Here is a 15332-nt window from a genome sequence, read left to right on the forward strand (position 1 = left end):
ATTGTTTGTGTCACCAGCTGGTTGCCCATGTCTACACAGTACTGGGACAGCCTGGCTAAAGGGGTGGTCAGTTCAGCCTTTTCTGTACATTGTCCACACATCTGCTTCTTCATGTTGCAACAATCGAAATGGTTGAAGACTTGAATTGGTGATGGTTTTGATATCAAAGTTATCATGAAGGAACACTCACTTGACAATTCTGCCTAAAGAAGGCAGCAAATGTATTAGCTTTACCTCCTCAATCACACATTGAGTTCTGCCATTGTTCAGGACAGTTTTGAGAATTCAAACTCCGATAAGCTACTCAATGGTTCACTGTCTCTCAATGACTGGAAGGAAAAGCAACAGCATGTTGATCTCATCCATTTATTGTGAGATTACTTCCCTCTGTCTATGACATGCTGGTCCAGTGATAAGCATGCAAGAGATCCTGTCGTGCACCTTCTCTAGGTTTGCCCTCATTGTATCAGCTTTCATTCCCTGGATCTACGGCAGTGTTGATGTGAGGCAGATACTGAGCCACAAAGTTACAGATTATGTTGCTGCTAATGATCCAGAGTGTCTGATGGAAGCCCAGTTTAAAATATCTTGATGAAACACGATGATGCTGGAGGAACGTTCTTCAGGACCCAAAATGTTGACTGCCTGCTTTCCTCCATGGATGCTGCCTGACCTGCTGAGTTCCTCCAGCATTATCGTGTTTCATCTAGATTCCAGCATCTGCAGTCCTTTGTTTCTCTTAAAATATCTTGATGTGTTTTGAATCTGTCCCATTTAGTACAACAATAGTGCCATTCAGCGCAAAGAAGCCAGGACTGCGGGGGTTGGGGGGGTGGGGTGATTAACAATGGCATCGTGGATCAATACATCTGTGAAGGGTGGATTGGTGAGGATATGGGCAGGTACACTTTCCCTTATCAGGTAGCTACAGCCTTCAGGAAGGAAATACTTCTGATGCTGGAAATCTGATAATAGAACATAGAACAATACAGCACAGTACAGGCCCTTCAGCCCATGATGTTGTGCTGACCTATATAAACCTACTCCGCAATCAATCTAACCCTTCCCTCCTACACAGCCCATAACCCTCCATTTTTCTTATATCTATGTGCCTATCTAAGGCCTTTTAAATGTCCCTACTGTATCAGCCTCTACCACCACTTCCAGCAGTGTGTTCCAGGCACCCACCAATCTCTCTGTAAAATACCTACCTCTGACATCTCCCCTAAACTCTCCTCCTCTGACTTTAAATTGATGTCCTCTGGTACTGACCATTGCCGCCCTGGGGAAAAGGTGCTGGCTGCCCACTCGATCTATGCCTCTCATAATCAAGTCGCCTCTCATCCTCCATCGCTCCAAAGAGAAAAGTCCTAGCTTGCTCAACTTTTCCTCATAGGACATGTTCTCTAATCCAGGCAGCATCCTGGAAAATCTCCTCTGCACCCTCTCTAAAGCTTCCAAATCCTTCCTATAATGAGGTGACCAGAACTGAACACAATACTCCAAGTGTGGTCTAACCAGGGTTTTATAGAGCTGTAACATTACCTCACGGCCCTTGAACTCAATGCTCCGACTAATGAAGGCCAACACACCATACGTCTTCTTAACAACCCTATCAACCTGCGAGGCAACTTTGAGGGATCTATGGACTTGGACCCCAAGATCCCTCTGTTCCTCCACACTGCTAAGAATCCTGCCATTAACCCTGTATTCTACCTTCAAATTTGATCACTACATGAATGATAGAGAAATGGAGGACTATGTGGTAGAGAAGAGTTAGATAAATATTATAGCAGGATAAAATGTCGGCATTACATCATGGGCCGAAGGGCCTTTACTGTGCTGTAATGTTCTTTGTTCTATGTTCTATGATCAAAGTGAATCACTTCACACTTTTCTGGGTTGAACTCCATTTGCCACTTCTAAGCCCAGCTTTGCATCCTATCAATGTCCCATTGTAACCTACAGCAACCTTCTACACTATCCACAACAACACCAACCTTTGTGTCATCTGAAAACTTACTAACCCACCCTTCCACATCCTCATCCAAATCATTTATAACAGAGCAGGCGTCCCAGAACAGATCCCTGCGGAACACTACTGGTCACTGACCTCCAGGCAGAATACGCTCCATGTACAACCACCCTCTGCCTTCCATGGGTGAGCCAATTCTGAATCCACACAACCATGTTTCCCTGGATCCCATGTCTCCCGACCTTCTGAATGAGCCTATCATGGGGAACCTTATCAAATGCCTTACTGAAGTCCATATACACCACATCCACTGCTCTACCTGCATCAATGTGCTTTGTCACAATCAGGCTTGTGAGACATGACCTGCCTCTCACAAAGCCATGCTGACTATCCCTAATCAGTCTGTGCTTCTCCAAATGCTCATAAATATTGTCCCGAAGAATCTTTTCCAATAATTTGCCCACCACTGAAGTAAGACTCACTGGTCTGTAATTCCCAGGGTTATCAGGGTTGATGTCCTCCTTAATCAAAAAACAACCCCCCTCCCTTCTCTCTTCCCTCCACCTCTGTCTTGCCTAAAGCACCTACATCCTGGAACATTAAGCTGCCACTCCTGCCCTTCCCTTAGCCATGTTTCCAAAATGGCTAGAATATCCCAGTCCCACGTACCTATTCATGGACTAAGTTCATCTGCCTTATCTGTCAGACCTCTTTCATTGAAGTAAATGCAATTTAATCCAACCAACCTTCCTCGCTCCTCACCATACTCCTTATTGTCCTGCCTGTTGATTTTCCTTTCACAGTCTTCCCTATCACTATCCTGACTCTCAATTGCCTCACTTCTACTTTGAATCCCACCTTCCTGCCAATCTAAACTCTCCCTAGTAGCAGTAGCAAATCTGCCCACAAGGATAATGGTCCCCCTCCAGTTCAGGTAGAGGTCACCCCTTCCCCAGAAGAGATCTCACTGGTCCAAAAATCTTTCCTTCAGAAAAGAAAAACTGCACAAAATACCCTACTCCCACTTCAGAAGCACCGTCAGAAGCCCAGCCTGAGGAGAATCAGAGAGGAACTTCCCAACATATTTGTTTTCTTCAGGGTTGTCTTGTTTTCCCTCTGTTTTTGCCTCCACCTAACTATCACAAGACAGTTAGAGAAGAAGAAGGCTTGGGTTCACAAGTGTCCTGTTCTAGTGATTCTGCCATCATGAATGTGGAACAGAATTGATAGACGTGCAAGCCTTTCTCTGTGTCAGGTTTCTATTTTCACTGTCTGAATCTCATGCAAAGTTATCTCTGAATAGTTGACACTTATCCTGCTGCCAACATATGGCCATTCCATTTATGTTGACTTTGAATTTGTGTCATTTGGTAGTACTGTCATCTCTGAGCTTGAAGGGTTGAGGTCAAGCCCCACAGAAGTTTCAGCACAGTAACTTAGGCTGAACTGTGGGAATGCCGTGCTGTTGGAGGTGCCATCCTTTGAATGAGACTTCAAACAAAAGCCCTGTCTCTCTTCTCATGCAAATGTAAAAAAATCCAATGTTCCATTTAGCCAATAAGCTGTGGATCTATCTCTGTGAATGGCCAAACACAGATTAGTTGGTTGTAAGTGTTTTGTAGTTCATGTAAACTTGCTATACACAATATGGATAATGTTTCCTTCATTACAACAATGCCTATTCTTTACGAAGACTTAATTTGCTATAAAGTGCTTTGAGGCACAGGTCATGAAAGGAACCATATAAATATAGGTCTTTACATTTACTTTCATTAGCTTGCTATACCAGGATATTCTAAGCTCTCAATAAAATTGATCTTCAGCAATAAGACAATATTCCTTTGTATATTTTGGTGGTATGAAGTCTTCTGAAATAGGATCAATTCATTTTCTTACCACAAGCCGTGAGGTTATTGATTATTGCTGTTGCAGCCAATTTCAGAACTTAAGGCTTCCCACAGCTCCTCATCCAGACCAGTATCCCAGTCCACCCTGTACTGAAGGGGTGCAGCATTGTCACATGTTCTACTTTTCACGCTGGATCGGAAAGCAAGGTTCCCCTAACTGTTCAGGTAATTCCTTGAGATCCGACAAAATCACTCAGACAAGTTAGGGAGTCCACCTTCCTTGTGTGGACAGTATTTCCTCGCCAGTCAATGCATCCAAAAAACAAAGACTGGCTGGTTATTTATCGAATTGCTGTCTGTGGAGTTCTTGTATGCTGATTGATGGCTGGGGACAACATGATGTTTTGAACAATGTTGTGTCAAAGCATGAACATTTAGTTCATTCTGTCTTCAAATCTTTTGAAAGATGTTAGCAATTACTCCAATTTAATGAATTAAGGGAATTCCTCAGGCGTTTGTGGAGTTGGGTTTTTCTTTCAGGCAGACGCTATACATACTTTCTTTGATTATGAGGGATTTGATTCTCTTCCCTGATTCAAGGGTCTGCATCATAATTAATGTTCTGTTCCATGTCACCATTTATTTTACGTGGTCCTTTCATCTTCTGCAGTTTTGTTAATCATTAATTCAGTTTTACATCCTTGATGGCAGGCCCACAGTTTCTGGCTATTTTGTTCTGCAGCTGCAAAGGACTCAAGATGCAGATGAAGCTTTACTCATTGTGCAGCTCCTTGTCGTTCTCCTTCCATCTTTTATTTAAAGTTACTTCTGATCCATTAGCATTTTTATTTAACTGCTCTTGTTCTCAAATCCCAGGGCCCAGTAAATCTTCCTCTTTCTTGGTTCAGATCTTTTCTTTTATTCTGATTCTGCAGTCTCCTCACATCATTGTGCACTTTGATAGACTATGGAAGCCACAAGCAACTATTTTAATGCATGCAAAGGTTGCCTAGCACTTCCATCTTTTTATTGGCACAGCTGGAGGGATGCTTGCCAGCCTTCCCATCCTCTCTGAGACAGCTATCTTACTGCTAAGAGAACCTCTCAGGAACTGGACAACTCAGTGGTTTCCACACCGATGCAGCCCAGACTAATGGGAAGAAAGTCGTCTCTTCCCTTTGGTTAAGTTTAGGTGCTTTTGATCAAGATGTTGAAGAATTACATCCATTGATCAAACACTTTTGTTGTCTAGTGCTCATCAGCACTAAATTGACACCATCTCACACCATGAAACTCAAGGGTGCTAAAGATAGGGTATATTGCAAACTTGGCAATGATTTAAATAGGTACAGAGGAGAGAGGAAAAAGTCACATAGAGAGGGAAAGAAGGTCACTAAATTATTTCCATTTTAACCAATCCAAAATATTAGGGGATTGTTTTTACACTCCTGAGTCCATCATGAAGTTCATCCTCCAATCAAGTTAAAATAGAATAGCTTTGTCTACAACCAAGATTCTTCACACGTGCAGGAAATCAGAGAGTTCACACATTAGAAGCAACAAACTTCAAAAACATACATTTATACTGTGCATGTGACATAGTAATATATTCCAAACCATCATCAGGCGCATTATCAGGTAAAGCCGGACATAAAGAAACAGAAGGAAACATTGGCAGAGGAGACCATAGGTTACTTTCGGAGAACCATAAAGGATGTTAGAGAGGGAACAAATTACTTGCATTTGTACAACACCTGTCAGTTACCTGTGAGAATGTTCCAAAATGCTTTTTGCCCATGAATACTTTAGAAGGGTAGAAAACAAAGTGCCTAATTTGCATTCAGCAAGTTCTCACAAACAGTAATCAGATAATGAATGTTTAGAAGTGTTAAATGAGATAAATATTGGGCAGGACACTGGGCATATGCTTAAAATGACTAAAGAAGGGAATTCCAAAACTAGGTCCGCACGACCACTGATAAGAAGTAAAGGAAATGGAATGAGCATGATGATGATAGAGGTTTGTAGGGCTGCAGGAAGCTACATGGATAACAAAGGATCCATAAGGCCACAGGGAAATTTGACCAATGGTCAGAATTTTAAAGTGGTGGTTTGGGAGTAAATAGGTCAGTAAGCTCAAGACTGTTTGGTAATGCGATCATCAGCAAATCATGAATCTCCTGGCCAACCAGGAGAACTTCAGTGCAGCTGAGTCCAGGACAGAAAGCAGAGAAATCCACTGCTTATAAAGTGCTTATTGCTGAAGTGGAGATCTTTCCAGCTCTTGCATACATCAGTCACTTGATGTAGCGAACGCCACGGGCTGCTGCTTATCACAAGCCCACTGCAGTGACCAGCAGCGAAAGGTGGAAGCCAGTCATTGAACAAGATCTAGTGGAATGTCTGCCCCTGCATTTTATGTCAAACTGGAGGGATTTCTTGTGACTCATATAGTTAAGCATAAGCAATTATGGATCTCAGAAGCTCTGATAAGCAAAGGGTTGCCTGCTAAAATCTCAGACAGGATGACAGCTAGCAAAGAGATAGTCGACGTTTCATGTCGTGACACTGCATCAGGACAGGATGGTAATAATGCTAAAAGCACAGACAGGCTGACAGCCAATAATAATGCTGCAAAGAATTGACCTGGAAACTAGAAAATACCTGAAGTCTTTAAAGTTTATATTCATGGAATCTTGCACCTTTCACCTCCTCAGCAGCATCCTGGCGAGGTGAAAGGTGCAAAATTCCATGAATTAAAATTGGAAATGGAATGGAGCCACCCACTCCATCAAAAATAAGAATAAATAGAACAGAGGTCCAAAGTTGTCTTGGAGTACAGAATTATGTTTTGCTTTTAGAGAAATGTAATTCAAAATCAGATAAATTATGTCATGCTACATTTAGATAACGGTACACAGTTTTAATCTCTGAGTTACATTAATATACACTTGGAAAGGCAAGGATTAATCAAAGGTAGTTAGCAAGGCTTTGTTTGGGGGAGATACTGTCTGACCAATTTTATTGAATTTTTTGAGCAGTTAACAGAATGCATTGATTAGGGCAGTGAGGTTAATGTAATCTACATGGACTTCAGTAAGGTCTTTGGCAAGGTCCCAAATGGGAAATTGGTCCAAAAGGTTACAGCCCATGGAATCCAAGACAAGTTGGCTAACTGGACCCAACATTGGTTTGGCAATAGAAGGCAGTGATCATGGTAGAGGATTGTTTTGTGAGTAAAAATCCATGACCAGTGAGGTAACAAGGAATAGGTGCTAGGAACCTTACATTAACATTATATACATTAACGAGTTGGATATGAATGTAGGAGGTATGATGAGTAAGTTTTCAGATGGTAGTGTTGTTGATAGTGGGGAGGGCTGGCTACAGAATGATATTTATCTGCTGATAAGATTGACAGAGCAGTGCTGGATGGAATTTAATCTTGGTAAGTGTGAAGTGATTCACTTTGGGAGGTCTAATAAGAATAGTGCTTACACAATAAACGGTTGGAACATAGGGTAGACTTAGGAACAGAGGGACCTTGGTGTATGTCCAAGGCTTGAAGGTGTCAGCATGGAGATGGATTATTGTGTGCAGCTCTCGTTGCCACACAACAAATAGGACATGATTACACTGGAGGGGATGCAGAGGAGAGTCACCAGGGCATTGCCTATGTTATGAGGAGGGAATGGATAGGTTGGGTTTATCTTCCTTGGAGCAGAGGAGGATGAGGGGGAAACTCATAGAGGTATACAATGTGATGAGAGGCATAGATAGACTAAGTGGTAGGAAACTTTTCACTACAGCAGGGGTGTCATAGGATGATGGAGTTGTACAGCACAAAAATAGGTCCATCAGCCAATCATTTCCATGCCATCTGTTGTGCCCTAATCTACACTAATCCCATTTACTTACATTGGGTCCATAGCCTTCTGTGCCTTGGGGTCAAAAACTAGAGGGCGTAGGTGTAGAGTAAGAGGCTTAAGAGGGGATCTAAGGAAGAACTTTTTCACCCAGAGGGTGGTTACAATCTGGAACACTTTAGCTAACTGGGTGGTGGAGGTAGGTACGCTCAGAACATTTAAGAAGTATCTAGACAAGCATGTGAATTGCCAAGGCACAGAAGGCTGCTGACTAAGTACTGGTAAAAGGGATTAGTGTAAATGGGTACTTGATGGTCAGCATGGATTTAGTGGGTACCAGGGCCTGTTTCTGTGCTTTATGACTCTATGAAATATTCCAGTGCTAAATAAGGAGGATATTTTCACCTTTGTGGGAATCAAATTCAGGTGCCAGTGCAGAATTGAGCTGAGGAAAGACTAATTTACTCAGAGAGTGGTGTTTAGGTGGGATGTGCAATCACTTGGAGTGTTTGAGGTGAAAGGCACTGGTATATTCTGGGGGAAGCTGGATAAGCCTTTGAGGGTGAAAGGTAAGAAAGATATGTTGAAGGATATGAGGTAGGGTGAAAAGATACTCCTGTGATACATAAACCAACAAAGACGCATTGCCCAAAAAAGCTGATGGAATGCTGAAAGACTCTGTGATGAAATGTTAAGAACACTGTTTATATAAACATGAAGAGGAGGAGCATGCCTGTGGCTCTTAGATCTTGGTGCCAGACCCGAAGCTAACTGATCTGCATTCTGTCTTCGCCTCAGCCTTAGGCTGAGCTTCATGTCATTGCCATATGAAATTAATAGCAGATGCAGGTGGGAGGCAAGCCTCCTCTGGGACTGACAGAGGAGACTTTCACATACATACTCAACTATTCCATTAGGCTGCTGCCTCAATATCAGCCTGACCCAGCTTGACTTGAAAACGATTTTGCAGGGTTGTCTAGGATTGCTGTGGCATTGTTGTACTTCCATCCACTGCTGACTTTGATGCTGGATGGTCTAATACACAACAAGTGCTGGAGGAACTCAGCAGGTCAGGCAGACCCAGGTCTCGGCCTGAAACGTCGACTGTTTATTTCCCTCCATGGATGCTGCCTGACCTGCTGAGTTCCTCCAGCACCTTTTGTGTATTGCCCCAGATTCCAGCATCTGCAGAACTTTTTGTGTCTACACTGTCCTGGTTTGTTCTTATTGGGGTCAGTCTCCTGCTGAGGTCAGCTCAGATCTGCTGGCAGTTAAGTCCATAACTGGGCAGTTCTCGAGTGTAAGCTGTGGCCTGCCTTCTGCTCAGCAGAACGCCGGACCTGGGCACAAGTCCACGACACAGTGACCACCTCTGTAGATCTGCCAGTAGTCAGACTGGAGATCTATACACTGAGCCTGTGCCAGGCTAACCTGGTACAAGAACAGTGCACCTGTTAAAGTGAATGTGACAAACTAGTTGCCGGGGGAAAGTAACTGGGGAAAACTAAAGCTTTTTACTTGGTTTATTTGGTTTTGTTAAGTTAGTTTAAATATTTATGGTTTTCTTAAGTCTGTTTATGGGATCTTTTGTCTTTTAGCTTGAACCTTTTTTTATTTAGAACAGATCATGGGTGATTTTCTCTCATACAAACGTCCAATAACAGTGAGCACTTTGCCAGCCAGTCTCTGTTGCCTTATGTCATTTCAGCTTTGTGTAACCGAGTGACTCATTGGACCATTTCAGAGGGCAGGAAAGAGTGAGGCACGTTCAGGGGTGAAAGTAGCTTGAATTTGCTGTGGCCATTTTGCTAACATTGCCAATTTAGCCCATTTGTATAGATTGAGTTGACCACATTCTTCCTGGTACATTGTACAGTCCATACTAAGTTACATTTTTATCTGGGCACATTCCTGTGGATCTGAAACCTTGACTCGGCCTTGTTGGACAGTAAATCTCCCTCGCTAAAGGACATGAACAAACCAGATGGGTTTTTAGGAAGATCTAATTGGCTCTGGGACACCATGGAAACAAGGCAACAGTTTCCACATGTACGCTGACAAAACCCAGCATTATTATCTCTCCACCACCTCTCCAGATACCTCTCTTGATAACCAGTCCAGGACAAGGAAAATTACTGACAAGCAAATCGTGGGAAGATCATTCACAGTCATGGTAACCTATTCCATCTCAAGCTGAGCTTCCAATCCCATATTTTTCCCATTTCCATTCCCAGCTTCTTCCATCTCTGTAAGATTGTCCACACTTACCTCTTGTCCAACTCTCTGATTCTTTTCAATCTGTTTGACTGATCTTTTGGTCACTACCCCTGATACCTCCTTACACTAAGTGTCACATTTTAATTGACATCATTCCCTTGAAGTGTCATTGTTAAAGTCATTGCATAAATGCAAGTTGTTGTTGCCATAGGCTAACCATGGGATGTTTCTACAAACATGGTTACCATAAGGAACAGCAATGGAGTGTGGGAATGTGTAAGCCGAGAGGGTTGCAGATTGCTTATACCATGCCTCTGTCTTTCCAGTGCCTTGTCATTTATGGAGCTTTCCCCCATGGCTTTTGCCTGAAGGTGACAATGGAGGACTTCTTTCCGGATTTTTGCTTTAATTCTTTGGCATTCCAGTTAAGTGCTTGATTAAGATTGATTAGCAGGGGCAAGGGTAGACCATTGGGCCCTTCACACCTCCTGCTCCATTCAGTAAGATCTTGGCTAGCCTTTTGCCTCAGTAGCACTTTCCTACACTAACCCCATATCCTTTGATACCCAGAATATCCAAAAATTTATTGATCTTCTTGAACGTTTTCAGTGACTGAGCCTCCACAGCCCTCATGCATAGTGAATTTCAAAGATTCACTGCCCTCTGGGTGAAGAAATTTTTACTCATTTTAGTTCTGTATGGGAGACCCAGAAGGGCTTGTGTCTTCTGATTGGTGGATCAAAAGGACAGCTTTATGGCTCATGGGTATCTTTTCTTCTCCACTGCCTGGAAGATCTTTGAGCTTTGGAGCCCTCGGTTCCCCAGTTTCTTGAAGGATTAATAATCACTTCACTTATATTTATGGATACATTTTATTTAAGAAAATGTTGGACAGTGACCCCCAACAGTGGAAAACAAAACATGCACTGAATCACAGGAGTTTGAGAGAGGTGACCATAAGTTTGACCGGAGGTGGATTTGAGGTAAGTTTGTAAAAGAGGAGTGCAAGGTGGAGATTGTGAGAATTTTAGGGCAGAGTACTGGATTGTAGGGCCTGGATAATGTAAGGCAGAACTATCAGTGATAGAATGAATGGAGAGATACCATGCAAGTCCATGATTGGGGAAGTGGAATTTTTATCGTGGCGGCTAAATTTATAGAGAGAAGTTATGGCAGTGGTTCTACTGGAGAGGCACTGGAGGACAGGAAGCAATACAGCACGTAGTTCAAGACATCCATTCGTAAGAGGCCATTGTGTGAGGTCATGATATCGGTAGATAGCATCAAATATAGTGGCGGATTACAGAAATGCAGTTTTCTAATCTCAATTAAGGAGCATTTCATGCCACAAAAAGCAGCTGCTTTATCATTTTGATGTTGCTGTTGGGTCTAGCTTCAGCCTCTGAAGGAACCCCATCATTATAGCTTGAAAGGAATTTTTCCAGTATAGTTTGGAGAGGGGTCATATGAGTGACTTTAAAGTATCTACTAAGCAAGTCTGAAGAAATAAAATTGAGAGCCTCAGAACATGTGTAGTTGCAAATAAAAGTAACTGTCAAGGACGATGGTGACAAAGTGATTTACTGCCAATTTCTAATGCTCTGTGGTCATTAAGTGAGGTGCTGTAGACAGGTCATATGTAGGCCTGGTCAGGGATAGCAGTTTCCTAACAATGGAGGACTTGTGGATTTATGGTCAATATTATTTTGTTAATCTCAACCCACAAATAACCAGATATACTGAATTAAGTATCATAATTTGGCACAAAAGCAACATTCTGCAGATTCTGAAAATCAGAAATAAAAAATAAAAATGCCGGAAATGCCCAGCAGGTCAGGCAGCATCTATTGTGAGAGAAGCTGACTTGAGAAGTTAACTCCATTTCTCTTTCCACAGATGCCTCTTGACTTGTTGAGCACTTCCCCCATTTTCTGTTCTTCTTTCATAAGTTGGTAGGCCGGGTTTTTAACTTAAGAGTGTAGCTCTCAGGATTCTCTGTTTAACTACAGTGTGAAGTTTAAAACAAACTCACCAAGATTCAGGAGTCCCAATAAATTTAATTGTTTATTCAACAATTATGTCAGTTCCTCAAGTCTGACTGGGGAAGCTTCCATGAGTAGTGTTGTAACCTAAAGAGCAGTTAACCACCTGACACAAGGTAGCAGCCTTAAAGCAACAATTACCCTTTCACAACCAATACTACATATTCTGCAGAGAGGAACATTAGGACAGGAGAAGGCCATTTATCCCCTTGAGCCAGTTTTGTCATTCAAGCTGATTATGGCTGATGTGTGGCCTGACTCTGTAACTAAACCTTGAGAGTTACACAGCAATCTGTAAACACTGCTTCACTAAGAACCTGCCAATGGAAAGGCAAAAAAAAAATTGCAGATGCTAGAAATCGGAAAACAAAACAGAAAATTCTACCAATACTCAGCAAGTCAGGCAGCGCCTATGGAAAGAGAAGCAGAGTTCACGGTTCACCTTCTATTGGGAAAAGTGAGAAATCAAACATCTTTCAAGTTGCAGAAAAGACGGATGGATGTAGACAACAAAGGGAGCCTGATAATTCCCATCAATAGATCCGAGTTAAATATTAGATTAAAAAAAAGTATGCTTCAGTCAGAAAACAAGTGTAATATGGTATCCTGGGAAAATAAGTCGAAAAAGGTTCGAGTTCTGGGACACCGAGCAATTGTTATTGGAACTGCTAAATTCTGAGATTCATCGGCATTGGCAAAGTCTACCAGGGATCTGGGCTGACCGCCCCAGGTGATGTTGAATATTCATTCGTCAGAAGATACTGAGTTTCTTTCATTTCAAAAATCAACTTTATTCATAATAAAAAATATATACAAAAGAATAAACACAGTGCAAAACTTTTTACATTCATGGTCAATGCATTCATGTACAGGGAGGTTTTGACTTGTGTGCCTCCACTGCCTGGCAATGTCACCCGTCTTATGCTCTCGTCCTTCCTGATGGATTCGGCAAAGGGTTCTGTGCAACACACAAACAAGACAGGAGAGAGAGGGCAATCGTGCCCCTTACTCCAGACTTGATGGGGAAGCTATCTGTTTCTCACCATTGATTTGAACTGCACTACAGATATTTGTCTAGAGCAGTTGGATCGAATTTTTAATTCTCTCACCAAAACCCATTTTGGAGAGCACATCCATCAGGTACGTGTGTGATATCCTGTTGAAGGCCTTCCCCTGATCCAAGCTGACCAGGCAGGCATCCACCCCTCTGTCCTGCACATAGGCAAGGGTATCCCTGAGCAGTGCCAAGGCTGTCAGAGATTTTCCTGCAAGGTACAGCACAGGTTTGGTCCGGGTGGATCACCTGTCCCAGAGCAGACTTGACCCCATTGCCAATGGCCTTGGACAGGATCTTATAATCCACATTCAACAGCAAAATGGGTCTCCAATTCCTGATAATGAGTGCTGAGACAGAGGAAGAGAATCTTTGAGGAGGAACCTGAATGAAAACTTTTAGCCAACTTCACTATCTCAGGGAGGAACAAGGTGACTAAGAGGAGGCTACAGAGAAGAATAGCCAGAAGCAAACTGCCAATCAACTTTTGAGGAAAAGATCAGAAGTGCTGAGAAATTTTCAAGGAATCCTGGGAGAACGCAAGATGCTCTCGCAAATGCAGCAAATAGGCAGGGCACTTACTATGGGTAGTAAGTGTTATCTTCCATCTTCTAGTGGGGCCGTAATGGCACAAATTTTGTATCAAACCTTCCTAACACTCAGGTCAAGTATGTGGAATTCACAATCAGAAAGCTAGATCTGAGCAAATCAAATCAAGCGGACAATGAAACGACAACAACTTACATTTGTATAATCATCGCATGTCCTTCAAACAAACGTTTTCAATTTAACAACAAGCCACAGAAGTTTCACAAGTATGGAGATTATATTACTGAGCTGACCATTGACTGGAGACATGAGTTTCAATCCCACCATAGCAACCAGGAAATTTAAAATTCAAGTAATGAGATAAATCTGGAACTTAAGAAGAAAACCTAGTCCAGTAACTGTGAAGCAATCAGATTGTTGCAACATTTCCATCTAGTTCTCTAATAGCTGCTATCTACCATCTTTGTTATGTCTGACCTACCAGTGTGGTTGACTCTTAAGTGCCTCTTTGGCTCAGGGTCAATCAAGGATGGACAATAAATACTGGTATTGTCAGTGATGTAAACATCCTATGAATGAAAAAAAATTGAGTTATTAGCTGAGCAGGAATTTGGTCAACGAGAAAGGGTTCAAGGAGGAGAGGGAGGAAGAAGCAGAATATACTGAGACACAAGAAGTTCTGCAGATGCTGGAATCTGGAACAATACACAAAAAGTGCTGGAAGAATTCAGCAGGTTAGGCAGCATCCATGGAAGGAAATCAACAGTCGATGTTTGGGGCCGAGACCCTTCATCAGGACTGGAAAGGAAGAGGGCAGAAGCCAGAACAAGAAGGTGGGGGGAGGAGGAGGAGCACACACAGGCAGGTGATAAGTGAGTGGAATAAATAGGAGGGAACTCCAGAAGGATGGGGTAGATCAGTACCGTGCATGTTCTACAGATATACCAACAGATGTTTAGTAGCACACAATCTCCTCTAGAAATATTATCAACTATAAACATGTATTAATCTGCATATATTCAAAGTGGGAGTAGTTTATCAAGTAGAGCACACACCTTTGACATCTTGTCTGGTATTCCTTGTTAGGCATCAACCCATTCTAACTAAGTGGGTAACTATCATAGTTACAGAGCTGAGACGGGGATTTTGAGGTAATATATTGAGCATGTTTGTATCCTGCAAGGTCTTAGTCTCTTTTGCAGTTGCAAATTAGCTACAATTTGAGGAGGTTGGGACCCCTTTCATTACACTGAATACAATAGCACAAATTTACGTTTTGTAGCATTAAGTTATCATGCAACACTTGGTATTGAGAGATTAGGACAGGTTGCCAAATGCTTGGCCAAAGAAGCAAGTATGAATGAATGTCCTAAAGGAGAAGAGAGTGAGGCTTAGAGAGAGTTAGATTCAAGGCAACAAAAAGAAAATTGGAAAGAAAGAATGAGAAAGTACCAGACACCTTTGCCATGACTGTGATTGTGCCCTTGCTGGAATGGCACCACATATTCTCTTGAAACCATCTGCAACCAGGAAAAGAACTTGTTGCGGTACAACATTTTCTTGCAATCCTTTCAGAGTTAAGAAGCTGATGGAGCTGATTTAGGAAATTCATAATTACTGTCCTAGTAGCAGTAATTTGTGCCTTATTCCTGATATTGCTCATTGCTGGATTATAATCCACTTCTCTGAAGACTACACTCCAGAAGAATAGGCCAACCCTACCCTTATCCTAATCCACAAAACTTGGAGCATTGAATTGTCCATCATCCATACTTGATCCAG

General features: G+C 42.3%; 2 protein-coding genes across 4 annotated transcripts in view; one reads left to right on the top strand and one right to left on the bottom strand.

Annotated features, from left to right (window-relative positions):
• Positions 1 to 15332, bottom strand: part of LOC127576942 (catenin alpha-3-like) — a 1199293-nt gene that overhangs the window by 665334 nt on the left and 518627 nt on the right. The gene's annotated exons all lie outside the window — the stretch shown is intronic.
• Positions 1 to 15332, top strand: part of LOC127576807 (leucine-rich repeat transmembrane neuronal protein 3-like) — a 231492-nt gene that overhangs the window by 38654 nt on the left and 177506 nt on the right. The gene's annotated exons all lie outside the window — the stretch shown is intronic.

Source organism: Pristis pectinata, chromosome 12, assembly GCF_009764475.1.
Source record: "Pristis pectinata isolate sPriPec2 chromosome 12, sPriPec2.1.pri, whole genome shotgun sequence".
Classification (NCBI taxonomy): domain Eukaryota; kingdom Metazoa; phylum Chordata; class Chondrichthyes; order Rhinopristiformes; family Pristidae; genus Pristis; species Pristis pectinata.